Source organism: Lycorma delicatula, chromosome 10, assembly GCF_047948215.1.
Source record: "Lycorma delicatula isolate Av1 chromosome 10, ASM4794821v1, whole genome shotgun sequence".
Lineage (NCBI taxonomy): Eukaryota > Metazoa > Arthropoda > Insecta > Hemiptera > Fulgoridae > Lycorma > Lycorma delicatula.
Genome location: NC_134464.1, coordinates 58,290,084 through 58,312,189, shown reverse-complemented (window position 1 = coordinate 58,312,189; position 22,106 = coordinate 58,290,084). Strand labels below are relative to the sequence as shown.

The 22,106-nt window shown below is 32.3% G+C and overlaps 1 protein-coding gene and 1 long non-coding RNA gene across 3 annotated transcripts in view; one reads left to right on the top strand and one right to left on the bottom strand.

The window, feature by feature from the left end:
* Nucleotides 1-22,106, top strand: part of LOC142331707 (organic solute transporter alpha-like protein) — a 207,147-nt gene that overhangs the window by 101,918 nt on the left and 83,123 nt on the right. Inside the window, exon 1 of one of the 2 annotated variants that reach the window (XM_075377745.1) lies at nt 15,566-15,649. The exons of the other annotated variant lie outside the window; for it this stretch is intronic. The gene's annotated coding sequence lies outside the window, so the exon portion shown is untranslated. Of the gene's footprint in view, nt 1-15,565; nt 15,650-22,106 lie in introns of those variants that run through there. 2 annotated transcript variants of the gene reach the window in all.
* LOC142331710 (uncharacterized) overlaps nt 1-22,106 on the bottom strand; it is an 87,215-nt gene that overhangs the window by 1,361 nt on the left and 63,748 nt on the right. The gene's annotated exons all lie outside the window — the stretch shown is intronic.

The following is a 22,106-nucleotide window of genomic DNA, read 5'->3' as shown; positions in this document are numbered from 1 at the left end:
TTCCCTTCTAGAGCTATAGCGCTCTCTAGACGGAAAATAAAAATGGCAACGGAAGCGTAATAAGGAACTGCTCATAAGCCGAAGTACAGTATGCTAAAATATACAGTAGTACTGGAGCTGTTATTCTGTATTATTTTTATTGTCCAACCTGACTTCGGTACGGAAATCCAACTATGTCTTTAAACAATCGCCGAAGCGACATATTCCTGATATTCAATTTCAAAGATGTTCGTCGAAGACTTCGTTTGGGTGACTCCAAAACCTGATCGAGGACACGTCCTTAATTCTCATTTGTGGACACAGTTATCAGATCTTCCCTACCGTTGAGACAATACATGACGAAATTTCGTAACGATAGTCGCATAACTGTGCGATCGTGCCGCCTTATTAAATTATTCGTGATATTGTTCCGCCACTAACTTCAAACTCGGGCTGTCTTGATTACCATTTCCGTACGAGCGAAAATAATACTCCACAATGAAAACTTTTCCTACGTCGTGAGAACCACTTTCAACTCCAACCTTACACCACAACGTTCTTTGCACTACTAACAACACATAATGACTTGTGTCTCGAGATACGACGGTGAGGAGCCACGAACTCGCCCGAAATGAGCCGATAAATCCTCGAGTTCTCCTCACAGTCGAGCCACGCGCGTATTTCAAATTCAACTTCTAATAAAGAAATGACGACTTGAACGTGAATTGGTACAAATTTTCGTCGAAAATGGACTATCAGAAAAATGTATTGGGTGAAAGGGTTAATGAAATAGTAAAAAAAGTAAGATAAAAATAATTGAAATAGTACATTTATAATTAACAAATATTTAATTTTTATTCAAAAATAATTGTAAATAATTTGTCCATAAATTAATATAACTAAAAGTTATGAATAATTAATAATTATTTAAATGTTAAATTTATAAACAAAAAGCCGTCAATTTAATTCATGTTCAAGTTGTCATTTCTTTATTAGAAGTTGAATTTGAAATACGCGCGTGGCTCGACTGTGAGGAGAACTCGAGCAAGCGATCGGCTCATTTCGGGTGAGTTCGTGGCTCCTCACCGTCCTGTCACGAGACACAAGTCACATAATGCTGATGCAATAATTCCGATGAACGGACATGCGCATGAAAACTGCGCGAAATCCAGTATTATATATTTTGGTGCATACAGTATTTTGTTGAGTTATATAAAAATCCTGTTCTCCGATTTTTTAGAGATAGATACTGTTATTATTTAAGAAAAATTATTATATAAATATTTTTTTAACAAACATTCATAAATAAATCATAAGGATAATTAAAATTTTTGAAATTTTCTAAATATCGGTCTGCATGATACGTATTTATGTGAGGTCAACATATGACAGCCCATTTCTGTCTTGAAAATTAGTTCTGTGTTTTAAAAAGAATCCCAAGAGATGACAGCCCATTTCTGTCTTGAAAATTAGTTCTGTGTTTTAAAAAGAATCCCAAGAGATGATAATTTACACAATAGTTTTCACAAGGAAATGGTAAGCTGTTTGTTAGCTCGCCTGATGAGTAACAATTTAATTAACAAATTCACTCAGTCAGGAGAGGCAGATTATTATCATTTATTATTATTATTATTATTATTATTATTATTATACACAGACAGATTATTATTACCATTTCCGATAATTGTAAACTTGTACTAAGAGAGTAACGCGTAAATTTTCCTCCTCCTGTGGTTCTTTTTACAATGTATCGAATTTACAACACGGACATTTTAAACTCTAGGATATTTATTTTACTGTTTAGCCTCCGGAACCATCGTAAGGTATTACTTCAGAGGATGATACGTATGAATATGAATGAAGTGTAGTCTTGTAGAGGGTCAGATCGACCGTTCCTGAGATGTGTGGTTAATTGAAACCTGACCGCTAAAGAACACCGGTATCAACGATCTAGTATTCAAACTCGTATAAAAATAACTGCCTTTACTAGTATTTGAATCTTAGAACTCTCGACTTCGAAATCTGTAGATTTGGGATTGCTAGTTCACCACTAGACCGACCAGGTCGGTACTCAAGAATATTGCGGCAGACTACGGAGAAGTAAAATATCAGAAACAGAATCGAAATTAATTTTTCACTTTAAAATAGTGAAACGGTTTTGTTCACGCCTTAAAAAATTCATAAAACTGAAGTTTCGAACGAACTAACATAAATAGTGCAAACAGATAATTAAAAGTAGAATTATAAAAATAATCGCACAATTAGTTTTAATCATTTAAATACTAAATACATTTATTTGATTTTTTTTCTTTTATAAGAAAGAATCAAGAAACTGAAACAAAAGGAAACGGTTTCACTTTTTATTGCAGTTATTTATTTTGACAATAAAATGCAACATCAGACTTCTATTGCAGAATTCGCTGAACAACGACCTGTGACCGTCACAATCATAAAAAAAAGTGTTTTAATAAAAAGAAGTCGATAATTGAGAACTTTCATTACGTTATAAATGCTTTTATCTAGTACAGGAAAGTATCCTTTATTCATTACAGGGAAATACTACTGTCGTATACATTTTTTTAATTATTCGGGGATGGAGATAAACAGAATTTCTCTCTAGGCACCGTAAATTGTCTTTCATGATTGTAATTTTTACGAAGGGTTTCGCTGTCGACAGACTTGAGAAAAATTAAGTGTGACATTAAAATAAATGTGGGAGTAAAGAATTACGTAAAAAAAATTATTGTAATCCGAGTAAAATTTTGAAATAGAGAACCTACGGTAACTCGTATCTCTCCTCTATCTTGATCGCTCGAAACCGAAATTAAATGGTACCAACGACTCATTGATACAGTCCACAAGTACGCTGCATCCTTGTGGACAGTGTCGTTATGCGGGATCTAGTCGGAATCTTAAATTAGGGGCTTACTACCGAAATATTTCAGGGAACAATACGACGAAACGTTTTAGTATTTCTTAAGACCGTGCGTCTGTATTCTGATATTTTATTATTACTATAATAATCTGTTTCGTATATTTTAGGCCGTTTGCAAATGCCAGACAGTAATTTTGTTGTATTAAATTAATTTTTTAATATTTTTAATTGTTGATTTTATTTTTTATACGACTTAATTTTTAAATTTGATGTTGTGAACTATTTCCTAAAGTAATATATTGTATATATTTTACTGTATAAGTATAAGTATATAAGAATAAGTATTGTATATAAGTATTGTATATTATTGTAAGTATATACTTATAGGCGCTGATAATGACACTTCGTTGGGCGCCTAGAAAAAAAATATTAATGACTCGTATTTACAATTTCATAAAATTCGGTTAATACACTAGTTTTTTGTCATCATCTCTACGGGGGAGGGGAAAGTTGAATAATATCAAATACCATAAGAAGGTATCTTAGGTATCTGAGAAGCTACGTAAAAAAAATTAACTTTTTGAATTTTGAATCAGAGTTAAAATTTGGTTTGGGGTCCAAATGGTTCGTATTACCCTTCCCTCTTGGCTAATCGTGACCAAAATTAAGCGGGATCGATGCCCTTATATTCAGAAAACGTCCTTCCAAATTTCATCCAAATCGGTTTATCCTGTTTGATATACCAATCAAAAAATAGGTTACATTCATATATTCGTAATAATGTATGTTAGTATAAACGTACGTCCCACATCTTTACGGGATTTTTTCAATACTAAAATATTATATTTATTATTTATTTCAATTTTTTTTATGCATAGGATTATGGATACTTCAAGATCTGGAAAATCCCGGCATGTAAAATTTGTCCCGAATATCGCACTTTCCATTGTCTACACTAGTATATTATATAACTGCATAACCGCTAAAGTAAAACCTTAATAAAAAAACAAAAAGAATTAAAAGAAAAAAAAACGATAAAGAAACAACTAAAAATAATTGGCGGAACATGAAATATTTAAATTGTAATAATATATAATACGGTAAACGTAAAACCAATCGAATGACCTTTCGATTACTTAACCACCAAATAGTAATAGAAATGAAATGATGTAACAAAAAAAAATCCCTTTCTTTAAAAGCTTATTTCCCCTAGTGAATTTATAAACGCGCTATAATGACAATTATAGGAGGGTAATGGCTAATTATATCTGATGCTGGATGTATTAAAACAGAGACAATAATATACCGTACTCATTCGATTATTACATCGTGGAAGAAACAGAGATAGACGGCCTTTCACCGGTTTCTTGTTCGAGCTGGGTTTATTTAACATCAACAATAATAACATTTCCTAGTTACAGCGTAACACTTCCACGTTACGTAATTTCCCACGATCATCATATTCTCCATATAAAATAAATTGTATTACGTACGGATTTATTAAAAAACATACTTAAAATAAAATAAATATATGAAAAATAATTAAAATAAACGTATAAAAAATTAGTTCGACGGTTTTAATTAGTTTATTTTAAAAAATAAATTATTAAATAATATTTAATTAATAAAATTACTCGGTAATGATAACTGTACATAAGAAAGATGTATATAAATTTTACGATATAAATATCGCAAAAGAATAACAACGAAACACAAGACAAATTAAATAAATAAACAGACTGAATCTAAAAAATAAATACCAATAATCTAGTTCATCGGTGAACGGCGTAATAAAAATTTAATATACAGAATGTATAAAAAAGGATATCCAGATTTTAAAGCTATTCAACAACTCTTAACTTCGACTTTCAGTAACGAATCGCAAATAAAATAAAAGAGTAGTTCTTACAGTTTTTTCCGTCAAATGTTAGGTGCGAGAACTTTTCATCACGCGAGACATATCCGACCGTTAGGATAGTTGGTCCCGTACTTTCGGCATGTCAGGAGTGTAATGGAAGCGACAGCTGCTTCAATCCTGTACATCAAATCGGGTACATCACCGTAAGCAGCGGAAGCACATACACCAGATGTTTTAAAAAACCCTAAAGGAAAACATAACACGAGGTCAGGTCGGGTTGACCCAGCAAGGCCACGACAAACAAGCTCTGTCATCGATTCCAAACCGACCGTCCAGCGGTCTAGGAAAACAACATTCAACCGAACCGGTAACAGGTAACTGGAGAGGAAACGCACCGTCTTATCGCCGAATAAAATTCTCTGGTCCATCTTGTAACCGAGGAAAGAGCCGTATAGGCACCGTAATAAAAAGAAACAACTTCTGTTTGTTACTCTCGCTTAAGGAAAAAGAGCTGCCCGTCGTAAATTTATCATCAGGAGATCGCACGCAAATCATTTAATTTTGGGAATTCCCTTCACCATCGTAAGAATACATGGGATTTTATGATCCTCAGGTACAGTCATTACGTGCGTTAAATTTTCCACGAAGATGAAATCTCAACCCACCAGGTTGGTCTAGTGGTGAACGCGTCTTCCCAAATCAGCTGATTTGCAAGTCGAGAATTCCAGCGTTCAAGTTCTAGTAAAGTCAATTATTTTTACACGGATTTGAATACTAAATCGTGGATACCGGTGTTCTTTGGTGGTTGGGTTTCAATTAACCACACATCTAAGGAATGGTCGAACTGAGACTGTACAAGTCTACACTTCATTTACACTCATACATATATCATCCTCATTCATCCTCTGAAGAATTATCTGAAAGGTAGTTATCGGAGGCTAAAACAGGAAAATGAGAGATGAAATCTCGAGTCAACACAGTGCGAGCTAGAAAGTCATCGTTTTCAAGCTATATCATTTCGATCGCGAATCGGCACGCACAGCGTAGTTGGTAGATTTTTAAGCTTGTAACGGCTGTTAACGGACGCATACGTAAATGTTTCCGTAACATTCCACACTCTCATCAACGGCATTGCTAGTTCACAGTTGGTTTTCGTAGCATATTCTTTAGGGTGCATGCCGTAATGAATTTAACTTGAACTGTAAATCCACAGGGCAGATCCAAATATTTTTCCACAACCTTCGTGGATGTGACGCTCATCATATCGTCCAGGCTCTAGGAAAACACAGGGGTGACAAAAATTTTAAAACAGACTATCGCAAATACATCTGAGCGATTCCAATCGTTGACAATCGGTCCTTTACGGTTCGCGTTTCAGATTTTGGCATCATGCTTAGAAAAACTTGTCGACAATCTTGCAAAAGACTGTACCAACAAGGACAGCGTATTTAAACGAATGACTACAGTTTACAACGACCGAAACAAACGAGACCAGCTCATACGAGTACATAACGGACGAGCGTAAATTTGACGAAACCGTTCTACCTCCTATAGATGCATTCTTTAGCAAATTATCAAGAGACACCATATCCCAAGAAGACTACAACTACGCCCAAATAGTATGGAATACCTTTGGCTTTCGTACATTAGTGAGTATGACGATTCTACCTTCTGTGTGATATCCTACTTATAGCCGATGTCCTTGAGAGTTTTCGTGATACATCTATGAATTTCTATGGGTCAGACCCGTGTCACTTCTTCTCAATACCTCACTTTACTTGGGACGCAATATTAAAATACACAAAACAAAGACTAGAACTTTTGACAGACAATAACAATGTACCTTTTCATCGAGAAAGGTACACGTGGGGGTCGTTATAATAACAAACAGATATGCCAAGATCAACAACCCCATGATTCCGGAAGAGTACGACAGCACCTGTCCTACCAACTCGATACGATACTTGGATTGCAATATTCTTTAAGACAACGAAGGAAAGACTCCGTGACAAGTTCAACATTTTCTTCAGACACCCTCAACGGTCCCATACTCTTCCCATTACACAGACATTCGGTCGTTTCAAACTGATCATGCCATCGACGAATGTTATCATCACTCGAAGGAATACAATTCAACTTTCCACAGAACACACGTTGATCTGACGCTATAGATTCAAGATGCTAGATTTTAACATACTGAAAACACATTAGGCTTTCTGTTCAGAAATCGGTATCTTTGCTAGTGGCGCTGTCAAGCGGAAAGACAGGAAATCAATCTAAGATCATAAGCCCAACTAAAATTGTCATTTTTGCTCTTCGATTCTAATCTTAAATTAACATTGATGATTTAAGGCTAGACATATTAAAACAGATTAAAATGCCGATATTCTTTTTGTGTACTCTCCGTAAAATAATTACTTAATAGGTCATTACAAGTAAACTATAAACGTAACGCTCACTAGTTTTTTAATACAGAATTCAAACAAAACAACATCGATTATGAAAAGCAGTAAAACCTCCACCGTAAATAAACTCGGTCCCAAATTTATATAAAAGCATTGCGTTCCGGATGGTTGACTCATATTCTTAAATCTACAAACTTGATTTGAAGTTAGGTCATTTCTTCGAAATTTCATTACAATTTTAAAAAAAATTACGTTCTCTTTTTGTAGAATACCCTCTGAAGTAATATATTCTACATTAAGAAAAACAGCAGTTACATCTTTCTTGTAAAAAAATAAGTTCATTAATCACGGAAAAGAACAAGCTCCAGACGTAAATTCGTTAACTCTACTCAAAACGACTAAATACCGGACGCGCTCAAATTAAATTCGGGTATTGGAATTAAGTTTGACATAATCGAAATTGCGCAAATCTTGTTTCGGTATAAACTATACTTCTTGTGTTCGATGTTAGTTAATTTGAAATCTAATCCCATGTTTTATTTAGTTTAAATCTTAAACCGAACATTAGCCGGAATTTTTGTGGAGGTAAAATTTTTGACGAGCCGAGCCGTGTTCGGGGACGGATATTTAACCGGGTCCACGGTGTAAGGAAATGATAATTAAAGGAAATTCCAAAACTTATTTTGATTTTTGTTTCATTACCATCATTCCATCAGGAGATACACTAAACTGAAACCGTCCACCGGTTCTTTACATTTGCTTCTCACCCTTTTTTCAGAACCTTTTCCCGTTCGGTCCCCTAGGAGTATTTTTGAGGATTTTCGAGCTTTTAGGGTTCTTAAGATTATTAACTTTGTTTGAAGTTTCTAGGCTGCTTAAAAGACCCAGTAAAGTTTAAAAAAACATTGTGTGTCAGTTTCGAGACAGCTTTTCATTACAATACTTACTCAATAACGTAATATGCTTAAAAAAACTAATACTCAAACCTGCCGCTCAATTTCAGTATTTTTAACAACTCTTTGAAACCAGGGTTAAACATTAACGACGTTTACATCAGTTTTTAATCATATTAATTAAAAAAAGAAAAAATTAACTAAATCGGGTGATTATCTACACGGATGATTTAAACCGATGGTGAACAATTAATCGGTTATAACAATCCGAAAATCTCCGTATATCTAGAGAAACTTTCTTGAATTTGGATTCGGCCAGACAGTCGCGTTCCTTATTTGTGTTATCAAGGTTCACGTACCTCAGTTATATCTTGGGACATCTACGCCAGGGCCTGTTGTTATTAGAAATCGTTGACAGATATGAAAAGCTTAACCCACCGAGTCGGTCTAGCGGTGAACTTGTCATCGCAAAAATCAGCTGATTTCGAAGTCGAGAGTTCTATGGTTAAAATCCTAGTAGACTGTTACTTTTATACGGATTTGAATATTAGATCGTGGATACCGGTGTTCTTTGGTGGGCTGGATTTCAATTAACCACATATCTCAGGAACTCCTGAGACTGCACAAGACTACACTTCATTTATATTCATATATATCATCCTCTAAACTAATACCTTACGATGCTTCCGGAAGCTAAACAGAGAAAAAAAAGGAGGTACGAAAAGCTTCTTTCTTTTTTCCTGTTTAGCCTCCGGCAATTACCTATCAGATAATTCTTCAGACGATGAATGAGGTTTATATGTATGAGTGTAAATGAAATGTAGTCTTCTACAGTCTCAGTTCGACCATTCCTGAGATGTGTGGTTAATTTAAATCCAACCACCAAAGAACGCCGGTATCCACGATCTAATATTCAAATCCGTGTAAAAATAACTGACTTTACTAGCACTAGAACGCTGGAACTCTCGAATTCCAAATCAGCTGATTTGGGAAGACGCGTTCACCACTAGACCAACCCGGTGGATTAGGTACGAAAAGCTTATAATGTCAAAATATAACGGATTCGACCGGTCCTCGAACTACCTACCACCCGCATGAGATAGATAGAGCCTAGCCATTTGCTAATGAAACTATAAAATCTAATCGGGAAAAAAAGCAAAAAGTAATACTCATTCTGAAATAAATAAATAAATTTCAATATACATAACGGATGTCTCTTTTTATGAGTATTCTGTAATGTTGAGTATTGAGTAAAGCATACAAACAGAGAATAATGGCTAACAGTAGAAAGTTTGCTCCTATGCCGCAACTCAAGGATGTGGTGACATCGTCGGTGGCTTCAAGAAGAAATAAGTTGATCAATAAGATATAAAAAAAGTAATTTTAAGATCGTAACGGTAGATAAATAATAACAAAATACGTAGTTAAATAAAACATTATTTCAATATCATCTGTATATATTTATTATAATGTACACGTTAATTACAGGTAATCTCTAGAAAAAAAAACGAAAGTAAAATTTATACAGAGGGAAATGATTGATTATCAACGAGGCCTTTAGTATAAAAGAATCAATACATAAGTAGACGTGCCACAAATTAATAATTTAATTCATTTGAGAATAATGAACTTAAAAGTAAGTAATCTGAGCTAAAAAACTTCATAATACTTTCCAAATTTTTTAAATTTGGAATCATTAAAGTTAAAGATTACAAATATTTTTTCTAAAAAAAAAAAAGAAGTAAAGATTTTTTATAAAAAAAAAAAAAAGTTAATCTCATTGACCCCAACCCTCGACAGCTACATCGTATACATTTTAAATATTAACCGCAACGTAAAAGGATAAAATATCAGAACTTACAAAAAATTCAAAAATATTTAAAATTTTTAAGTTGGGTCCGGTGAGACCTTTATAAAAAAAACCCATGTCTAAATTAATATTAGATACAGGAAAAAATTGATATTCTACATGCGAGTTCTATTCAAGCCCATTGTTTTTTGGATCTTTAAAGTTTATTTATTGGAATATTTACTTCAATAAGTCGCCCTAATTTGGTACAATGTTATTTTAATAACGTTAAAAGTAATTATAATACTAAATTAAAATATATATATATGGGTACCGTGAGCCCCTTCTCCGACGGGATTTAAAATCAGTTCAGAGCACGGTTATATTAGAATATGGCCATATATTTGTGATACATTTCAACGGTTTTTGTCAATGGGTTTTCAAAATACGAGGTAAAATCTTTTTATAAATAATGTTGAATATCTTCCCACTCCTAAACTCGATTGACTTAAAAACTTTGGAATTTAAAAAAATTTAACGCGTATTTAGTTAACGCATCGTAGTAAAGCTCATTTTTGTACTATCAGCTTAAAATAACGAAATATGAAAATGGTGAAAACTGCCCCTTCACATTTTCTAATTTTTCCAAATTTTGAGTTATTTTAGTCAAAATGCAAGTACGTTTATATATCTTCTGGAAACTTCGATATTTTTTTTTGTTTTTGGACTAAGGGGTTCTTGAAATGTCGACTTTTGCAACATCTCCTATTGCCAAAATTTAAGGCCGATTGCTAAATTTAGCGAGAAAAGTAAAATTACTACTTTATTAGTTTTTAGATTTAATATTTTTCTTTTAGATTTATTTTCATTTCAAATACATAGGCCAACAAAAAATGCTGCTAAAAAGACAAAAAAATTAAGTCTTAGTAAATGAATGTTATATTAGTTATTATTTATTTATTTATTCCACACAACAGAGCCTGACGTCCAATGTATAATTTTATCTATGTTTGATACATTTTTAGCGTATAAAATATGCCAAGCCTGTCTCAGAGATTCAAACCTGAAACTTTCTGTATGAAAAGTACAGACGTTACCATAGCGGAGGTCGATTTTAATTATTTTTCAGTTTTTTTCTGAAATTACTTTCCATATATCAATAAGATTTAGATACGCATCGTAATGAACAAAAAAATTGGTTTGTGTAGAACTACGTTTCGCACGAGATTTGAGCGTGCGATATTCGTCGACCTTTGATTGTAATGTCGCAAAAAAAAAACTTGTTATCCTTATGAAGTAAACACATGTTTTTTTGAGAAACTGGCGTTGGGGTAGATGAAAATACCAATTAATTAAATTCATCCATGATTTGGATGTTTTAAAAAATTACTTGTTTAAACAAACAAATTGAATCGAAAAAGTGATTGTTTAATTAGCTAATGAAACACGTTAATATTCCATTTTTCATTTCATTTAATAATTATAAATATTAATAATTTTTGCAAGTTTAAATTGAATGATTTGTTCAAAAATAATTATGAACAATTTGTTATAGAAATAAACTTTAATCAAATCAATGTTGATAAAGTGTCAATTTAAAACGATGAAATTGAAATCATAAATCAAATTCATGAAATTGCTGTTTTTGAAAAGCCCGCCAAAACCTGCTTGACATGATAGTATATTCCATTACGCGACGGTTAGGCGGTTCAACTTGTCATTAAAACTTCTAAATATTTTTCAAACTCGTGTTAAGTAAATCGAAATTCTGGTTAAAAAACATTAATATTCAATTTTTAAATATTATTTATAGTTTTTGCAAGTTTAACTTAAATAATTTATTTAAATATAATCATGAATAATTAATTATAGAAATAAACTGAAATCAAATCAATGACAATAAATCAAGTGGAAGAGAGATAGATGCGGCACAAACCGAACGCTTAGGCCGATTGTGCCTCTCTCTTGCTCGTGCCGCGCTCTCGCTCGTATGCTCGGCTCAGGCGGAACGGGACAATGAGTCATGCTTTTTCGTGCGTGCTGCCGGCGTTCATCAATTTATAAGACGTTGTCACGTCAAAAACGAAAAGAAAAATGAAAAAAAATCTTCCATATAAAAGATGTTATTCTTCGTTGAAAGAAATTTTCCCACGAAAATATGCAGAAAACATAGCAGAAATATTCTCTATAAAATAAATAAATAATAAAAAAAAGAAAAAAAAAATTAAAAAAAAATCATCGAAAATAAGTCAGTTTAGTAAAACAGTAATGTCTGATCATAAATAAAATAAAATAAATTTTTTTTTTTTTTAAATGCATACGAAAGCAAGTGAAGTCTCTTTTTATTGAACATTGTTAAAAAAAATAGGACTTCCTTTTAAATAACCTAAAAATCGTACACCAACTGGCCCATCTGTTAAAGAACTACATACAAAAATACCAACATAATGATGCACACATAGTCGAGCCCTCGGGCGTAAAAAAAAATAAACTAAAAATTGCCTGCTGGTGTTAAATAATAATTTTTTTTTACTTTCCCTGCTATACAGATATAATGTTTAATTATTATGTAAAATAATTAAAAGTAGTTAATAAGGGATATATCCACCTTAACAGCAAATAAGTGTTAACTCCTCGAGATCTTTCGGTTTTTTTCAAACCATCTCATGAGCAGTCAAAATATTATGATTAAAGCAAAAGTTAAAATACGCATACAGTCATGACTGTTTGCATATTAACAGTATACTGAAGTGGATTGAAATTTTATTAAAGGGAAAACTATGTTATCAGAAATATTTTAGTTATGATTTTTATTTCTTTATGTTTGTGTTTAGAACTTGTTTAAATAATTTATCTTCTTTTAAAAAATCTCTGTTCATTAACTGGATTTTTTTGGTCATTATATATGTGGAATTTATCTGAATTATGCGTATTAAATGATTGTAAGAAATATCTAAAATTTTTATAATTTTATTTGGATGTAAGTATGACCATTATCTAACATTTTAATTTCCGTTTTATTGTTTTTAATATCATCAATGTGTTCTTTTGCACGTATAGAAAATTTATGATAGGTCATATATCGGCATATATCATATATATCGTATATATATGTCATATATATCATATATACGGCATATATCATATAACAATCCTCATAACCCAGACTATACTACCGTTGTTTGTTAAGGTTATAATCATTACTGTTTATTTTCTTATTATAATTACATTTAATTAATTTATTATTTGTAGTGTAAGCAGGTACTATATTAATTTTTTTATGAAGTTTTTCAATTTTTTGACTACACGGAGTGTATTTATTTTTTATGTATATTTTTTCACTTTTATCAGAAATTTTATCATGTTTTAAATAATGTACGACTCTATATAAAAATACAATAAAAACAGCCATCTTTTGTGACCATAGATGAAATGAATTATAACTAATTATTGTATTATTAGAGGAAGTTTAAGGTATACTTCTAATTTTATTTTATTATTTATTTTATTGAAGTATATAGAGCCATACATTATTTAAAACACTATAAAATTTCTTTAAACAATGAGATAGAAATAATTAAAAATACTGCTGTTACAAACGGTTAATACTATAAATAAATTGTACAGTAGAATAAATAATAAAATTAATAAGATAAACAATATAAAATTATTACCAGATAAAACTGAAAAAATATACATAAAATTGAAAACTTTTCAATTTTTTTACTATATGGAGATACAGTAAAAAAATTGAAAAATTTTATAAAAAAAATAATATAACACCTGCTTATACTACAAATAATAAATTAATTAAATATAATTATAATAAAACAATAAACAGTAATGATTGTAACCTTAACAAACAGGAGATATATAGTCTGGGTTTTGAGGACTGCGATATGACATATGTCTGTATGACCAATCATAAATTTGCTATACGTGGAAAAGAATACATTGATAATATTAAAAAACAATAAACCCGGATATTCTAATTTTGTTAAACATATTTTAGATAATGGTCATACTTACAATCCAAATAAATTTATAAAAATTTTAGATATTTCTTACAATCATTTAATGGACATAATTTATATAAATTCCACATATGTAGTAACAAGAAAAATCTAATTGATGAACAGGAATTTTTTAAAGAAGATATATTATTTAAACAAGTACTAAATATAAACATAAAGAAATAATAATCAAAACAACTAAAATATCATTTCTGATAACATGGCTTTTCTTTTAATTACTTTTTAATCCACTAGAGTACGTTTATATTCTCTTCAGTATACTGTTAACATGGAAACAGTCATGACTGTATACGTATTTTAACTTTTGACTTAATTTAACTCCTGATGATGGTTTGAAAAACCGAAAGATCTCGAAGACTTAACACTTATTTACTGGTAAGGTGGATATATCGCTTATTAATTACTTTTAATTATTTTATTAAAATATATCAGCAGAACCACGTTCCAGAAATTAATTATTATGTAATATTACTCTATAGTATATAAAAGTATGTTAATCGGGTCAAATTTTAATATCTGGATTTTCCAGATATTCACGTATCCATAATCCTCTCTAACTAAAAAAAATAACTATTTTAGCCTTGAAAAAAAATTTCGGGAAGATGTAAATATGTACGTAGCCTAATTTTTGTTCGATATATCTAGACAAGATGGACCCGTTTGGATGAAATTTGGAACGATTATTTCTGATTACGGGGACACTGATTTCACTTAATTTAGGTCACAACTGACGAAGAAGGAAGAGAAATACGAACCCCAATTATCGAAATTTTACTCAAAGGATAGGAGAATTAAATTACGTAAAAGTTATTTTTTCATGTAATTTAATGTCTCTTAATTAGTTAAAATACCATCTGATGATGTTTAGTCTTATTCAAACGTACATAGAGATGACAGCCAAAAACAGTTTATATTCTTTTTGTCATTTCTGACCCCAAAATTGCATTTTTGTACCGATAAGGTGATTTCATTAAATTAATACGTCGCTTTAGTTATGTATTTGGGCGATTTTATTCAGGAATGGGGAAGGATAATAAACCTATTTTTGCCGTCATTTATAGTTTAGTTTAACGTATTCAGACTACATTAACAATTACGTGAAATTTTGTTCGATGAATTCTGAATGTAAGTCGTTAAATGGCGTTTGGATTCGGTTGCGATCGGTCAAGAGGGTGGAGGAGATACGGGTTACCGTGGGTTCTGTACATAACATTTTTGTCGGAGTAGAATCATTTTTTTTTTACATAATTCTTTACTCGCTAACTTATTTTAATTTCATACAATTATCCTCTTAAATAATAGTCTGTTGAGAGCGAAACCTTCCGTAAAACTGTTACGATCACGAAAGACAATTTACGTTGACCGTCGGCCTCTGTGACGCGAATGGTAGCCTCTCGGCCTTTCATCCGGATGTCCCGAATTCGAATCCCGGTCAGACATACACGCTACAAATCGTTCATCTCATCCTCTAAAGCAATGCCTAAGGGTGGTTCCGGAAGTTAAACAGGAAAAAAATACGTTGACTAGAGAGATATATAACGTAATAAAAGCTAATGATAATCCACTACACAGGAGATTATTTCATTACATTAGCATGTCACTTCGGTGACGTATTCGGTCGATTTCATTCAAGGGGTAGGAAATAATATGCATAATTATTTGCTTTTTTTGTCTGAGTTGACTCCTTTTTTCTGTTTAGCCTCCGGTACCACTGTAAGATATTACTTCAGAGGACGAATGTAAATGAAGTATAATCTTGTACAGTCTCAGGGACACTGGTATCCACGATCTAGTATTCAAATTCGTATTTTTTTTTGTGAGTTATTTTTTTTGTTTCCGCATGCATAAAACCAACCGATTTTTATCAAATTTTGTAGAATGACTTCTGATTAAGCGACAATAGTTTCGTTTAATTTCGTTACAATTGGCGATGTGAAGATACGGCCACCGTTTCAAAATTTTATTTAATAAGATATTTTTTTTACATAGCTCAATATCTTTTAGGAGGTTTATACGGTATCGTTTCGTGCTTTATCCTGTCGGAGCCTTAATCAAAAAGTGTGGACAAAAAATATTTACGAGAATTACAATTTACGTACGCCGTTAACTATTTATTTAAGGTGTACATACAACTAACCGTAATCGAGATACATAATTACTCCTGTAAATAAATTACCGGGCAAAATAACTTTCCCGACTTCGTCACTAATGTTCGCGACTCTTTGCCGGTTTTTCAATAATTGTCCCAAAATTATCAAATACGAAATGATAAACCGATTTAAAATTTTATTAGCTTTTTTTTTTGTTTTAAGTGGAAAAGTTTAGTTTTGAAATTTTTATAAAAGCACGGTTGTGTTTAAAAGAAAATATAATAATTAAATAATATTAACAACTATTAAAATCCACTTTACCAGCAAATTGAAATATCCTCTAGACATATCTAGATAATTAAAATATTAGCGGTACCATGGTCGAGAAAATATAATAGTCTTTTCGTACTTTTTAAATGTCAATACGAAATCGATTAGTGTAATAAATTTTAACGCTAGAATATTAAAGAATAATTTACTAAGAATTCGGCAACGTTGGTATTAATAAAATCGGGTAAATTAAATTTTCACTTGCCAAAAATTTACCAAGTGTAAATCCTATTTACTTTCGGAGTTGTTACTCCATCTTCAGGAATTTTCTAAAAAAATGTTAATTTAAATTCAAATCAATAATCGTTTTTAAATTGAAAGTTCATAATAGTCGGTCGTCAAGAATAAAATTAATTCGTACGTCAATAAGACAGTAACGTCATGTTTGTAAGATGTTTGCGACTACTATCTTATTAAAGAATAACTTTTATTATTAAATAATAATTTAACATACCGGTAGGTGATTTGATTTAACGTGACAGTCGGTAATTGAAATTAAAAACTCATAGTGGTAATTTATTGTGAATTCCCGTATTAATATAATGAAGTAAATGAAAACAGATTAACCCGAAATAAAATTACGATATAACTTATTCCTGTACGTAAAAGTACAGGAATAAGATGAAAGAATGGAATAAAGAAAAATAAAGAATTTAAAAGTAGAAATAAATAAATAAATTAAACGCAGAAATAAAATATAAAGATGAAGGACCTTCATCTTCATACAGTAAAGTAGCTTTGTTAAATTTAAGATTACAGCAAACCTGACGGCCTCGATAGTACATTAACATCGGCTTTCATAAGAGTATCTATCTGATCGCCTATATTGTCACGTGTTTATTGACGCTACTGCAAGTAAAACGGTTAAATTATTCTGATTTTGTTTCGGTAAAATTTACAAAATTATTGCGTAATATTGTAATTTTTTTTGCGTAACAAATTTTTTAATTATTAATAATAATATTTTTTTTAAAGAAAATGTAGAAAAGTTAATTAGAATTAAATCGTAATATATTTTTATATTCTACACGTATTTTATGATTTTCTACAATAGATGAAAAACATCGGGGCAAACTAAATAAGTACGATACTGAAACAACACGCATAATATATGGTTCGGTATTAACATACCAAAAATAGGTGAAAAAAATTTGTAATTTTTTATTAACAAGTTTTGGCGCACACTTTTTTTTTTCTTTTCGCCTCAACTGTATTATTACTGTTGTAGCAGCGACCCAAATAAAGGAAAAATATAACGATCAAGAAAAATTTTGGATAAAGAGATTTTTCCAAATGTCAATGTTTCAAGAAATCCTTAATTAAAGAAAAAAAAGTTATGGAAATTTCTGGAATACGTATGTATGAACGTACGAAACTGTTTAGAAATATTGTTTTTAAACTGTTTAGATATAATGTTGAATATCTCTCACCCACCCTAAATCCGATCTATTTAAAACTATAGAGTGGTAAATAAATTCAGTGCTTTCATTGTAGTACTAAACCATAGTTTTCTACGAAAACTATATTGAAGAAAAATACTCTAGCGCTTTCTTAATTTTGTTCAAATTTTAATACCATTTAAATACGAAGTACGTACATCTTCCGGGTATTTTTATAGCTTCTTACTTATTTGTACGAAGTAAAGGAAGTAAATCTCGAAAAACTTCGGTCTTCAGATTTCAATGGAAATATCCATTTTGATCATCCCTGAATCCATTTTGACTAGTTTCAGTGTGACGTCTGTACGTACGTATCTCGTATAACTCAAAAACGATTAGCCATAGGATGTTAGATTTACGACTGCTGTAACAACTAATTGTGCACCTCCCCTTTTGACTGCAATCGACTGGACCAAAGTGTCCAAAAAAGCCCAAAATCCAAAAGATTTGGATTTGGACATTTTCTTAACTGCAGTAATAATTGATTGAGAGCTTTTCAATACCGTAAATGGTACTTATTTTAATTGGTTCCAGATTTATAGCGAAATAAAATTTTAATTTATGAAATATTTGGATCTTACAAGGGGAAGGCACATCGGTTCGAATTCGTCTTTATTTCCTTTTTGTTATCCTTTTAAATATATTTATTTATTAATAATTATCCGTATTTCACTTTCAAATAAATAAGTTTAAATGAAGTGCATAAAAAAATGTGTATATGAAATTTAATAGGCGTACAAGGACGTCATGTGGTGTCCACATCAGATTTATTTTCCTTTTCATTAAGAGGGTCTTGGTATGTCGAAGTTTGCAAGTACCATGGTAACCAAAATTTTGGCCGATCGCTATACTTTTCCTTTATAGCATGCTTGTGCAGTACCAATAGAGCTGACCGGGAAATTAAAAATCATACTGTTTTCTTCCCGTTAAGATAATATTTTCTAAACTAAGTATAATTTACTTACTCTGTTCGCACGTGCTTGCACGAGTGGGCGGTAGCGATGAGACACGGGGACTCTCGCACCTCCAAGCGAAAAAGACCGAGTCTCGGCGGGGACGCTCCCGTTAGAGGCATTGGCATAAAGACCGAGTCCCGGCTCCCGGAGTGGGTACCCAGGGACGGCATAGCCGGGCCTGGTGGATCCTACTCTGGGGGTTTGAAGCGGGCGCAAAGTGAGATCCGACCGGCAGGCCGAGATGGAGGCGGTCCGTTAGAGTAAAGGTCAATCCCCTGGGTTGTGTAATACTTAACTGCAGGATCCAGCCCGGAGAAGAAAAAAAAAATTAAGTAAAACTAAGCGATCAATGTTCCGTTGTGCCATCACCTGACACAAACTTCCAGGAGGACCCGGGTTCGAATCCCGGTTGGACCCGGAGGTAAAAAAAAACCTACGTATAATGGAGGTGGCCGGCGGGGGCTCCTCGGAGTCGTCGCTCGTCGATTGCCCCCTGGGGACGCCTTCCAGTGATCTAAATTCGGATATTAGAGGGCCTGGGGATCATTCAGCAGGGGCTGTACATACCATATGGTTTAGATTCGGCTTCTGCATGATATAAGGGGTAGGTTTTATAGTGGGTGGGAGCCCCGCACTGCTGTCAGAGCTTTTTCCTCCCCCTACGAAAAACAAAAAACTAAGTATAAATAATAATAATAATTAATTACTATAATAACTTTTAATATAAAAAACTAATTAGCAAAAAAATAAAAATAATTTAAACGATTAAAAAATAATCATTGATATGTGTTTATTTCATCAAAAACTTTCATTTCAAATCTAAATAATATATTTGATAACGACCCTGCTTAGTAAATTATACTTCATAAAATGATCCACAAAATTAATTCTGGACAATATTTATAAAATACATGTTCGGTAAATTAATTACTAATTTATTAAAGTTAATATCTGTACAAGGTCTAAAACATAAAAATAGAAACTTAAGTGTTTATTCGTCTCTTACTATGCAAGTCGATTTATATATATGCAGTATATACTTCTCACGTATCTGTTTATTCCATGTAATATCTTCCCTGTAAAAATATTAGAACGTAAAGGCACGTCCAAAGTCGTAATAATAAAATAAATATATAAATATTAATCCGTATAATAGCTTTCGCTTCAACACTCATTTGATTTTTTCGTAAAGGCACGTTATCTATACAATGATAATAAAATGGTACGATGACCATGGGACTTTTTTAAACGTAACAAATTATAATAAGTATATAATTTATAATCGATAAAACGTACTAAAGGAATACGGCATTTTAACCTTAAGGTTACATAAAAACTAAAGAGCTTAATAAAAAAATATAAAATTAAACGTTATTTAAAAATAATCAATCAATGACACACGTTTTTTAAACGAACAGTATCATACCACGTAAAGAAATGGCAGTTTCCCGATTGATCGCGTCATTTATAACCAGTATGAGGTGATCAAACCTTAATCTAGCGTTGCAGAACCGGCTTTTTGTTCGGACGATCGGTATTCTTCTGACCGAATGCCAGATTATATTCTAAAATTACTTTTACAAACACTTCTACCAAGTAAAAAACTCTTAATTTAATTCTACCCGAACGGTTTAGGTCAATAAATAAAGTAATGAAACCGGTTCAGAAAAACTTTTTTATTTATAATCCAATTTTACATGGACTCTTATCACATTCGAAATAGTTCCCTTGGGAAGCCACGTAACGCTTCAAACGGTTTTCCTACTCTTCATAGCAGTGTTGAAACTCAGAAACTGGAATATCCTTCAGATGGTCGGTTCCTTTTTTTTTTTTTTAATGGTTTCTATAATGTTTCAAAATGGTGTCCTTTAAGGTGTTTTTTTTAAAGTCGGGAACAGGAAAAAGTCAGGTGAATAAGGTGGTTGAGGAATTACAGGAATGTTTTTCTTTGCAAAAAACCTCATTAATTGAGACTGTAGTGTGACAAGGTGCATTGTCATGATGCAGCAATCAGTTGTCTTTGATAACTGGTCTCACGCAGGCTATTCCGTAGTCCTTCAAGAATTTCTCGGTAAACATACTGATTTATAGTCTGTCCTGTAGGCAAAAACTCCTATGTACAATGCCATTACTATCGACGAAATAAATTAGCATGGTTTTGATCTTTAGTTTGCTCATTTTTGCTTTTTTGGGACGTAGAGAGTTTGACGTGTGCCACTCTTTGCTCAGACGTTTTGTTTCTGGGTCGTATTCAAACATCCAATATTCATCACCAGTGATAACATTTTTTTAGATTATCAGGATCAGTTTCAATTCGCCTTAGAAGATAGCGGCACACTTCTACCCTGTTGTTTTTTGTATTTAACAGTAAAGTTTTTTAGGATCAATTTTGCACAAATTTTTCATGTCCATTTCGTTTGTCAAAACTTGATGGACTGTGATACGGTTCAAATTCAATTGTTCTGCAATCATTCTGACAATTAATTGTCGGTTGTACCGTATCAAGTCTCTGATTCTTTCAACATTTTCGTCACTTTTTGACGTTAACGGTCTTCCAGAGCGTGGATCGTTCGCAACTGATTTCTGGCAATCTGAAAATACTTTAAACTACCTAAAAACTTGGGCTCGTGACAGAGCGAAATCCCCATACGCTCTTTTCAATTTTCAAAAAGTTTCAGTATCATTCTCACAGAGTTTAACACAAAACTTGATTGCACAGCGTTGCTCATAGTTAGATCACTCATTTTTGTAACGCACAACAAAAACTCGTTTCACGAAAAGTTTGTTTATGTCTCACATGGCCACAATAGACAAAACTATTAATACCTAATATAAATCAGCAGTTCATATAACCATATGTTTAATAGTATCTTTACAGTGTTGCCACTTTGGCTGCCAAAAAAACAAACTAGTCTCATTACTTTATTTACAGACCTCGTATGTGCAGCTCGCAGGGAGATTTTTACGTCACAAAATTTCCAAAATGTTCTTTGTAGAATACCGCGAACTGTTCTCATATAGATCTTCAGTACCCGGAGGTAACTCGATATCGTTTTTGCGTATATTTTAACCGTGCTATTTTCATCTTGAGAAATAAAACTTAATTGACCGAAGGGAATTTAAATGAGATTTTCGTTCACCTTTAAAGGAAATCTCAAGATTATCCCCTGAGGAGGTTGTTTGCTTCATTACAAACGATTCTGAATATATTTCTCCCACCGGTTTTCCAGCTGCTGCCGGGTCTGGGTGTATGCGTATAGGCAAATGCGATTACCGCTACCGGTCGCATATTTGCAGACGAAGTGCAAATGTAGGTATAAATGTACCGGTAACATGTAGTCTAGAACAGACTCGGGTGAGATGTGTGATTAATTGAAACCCGACCGCCGAAGAACACCAGTATTCACAGTCTAGCACACAAATCCATAGAAAAGCATCTACCTTTACAAGGATTTGAA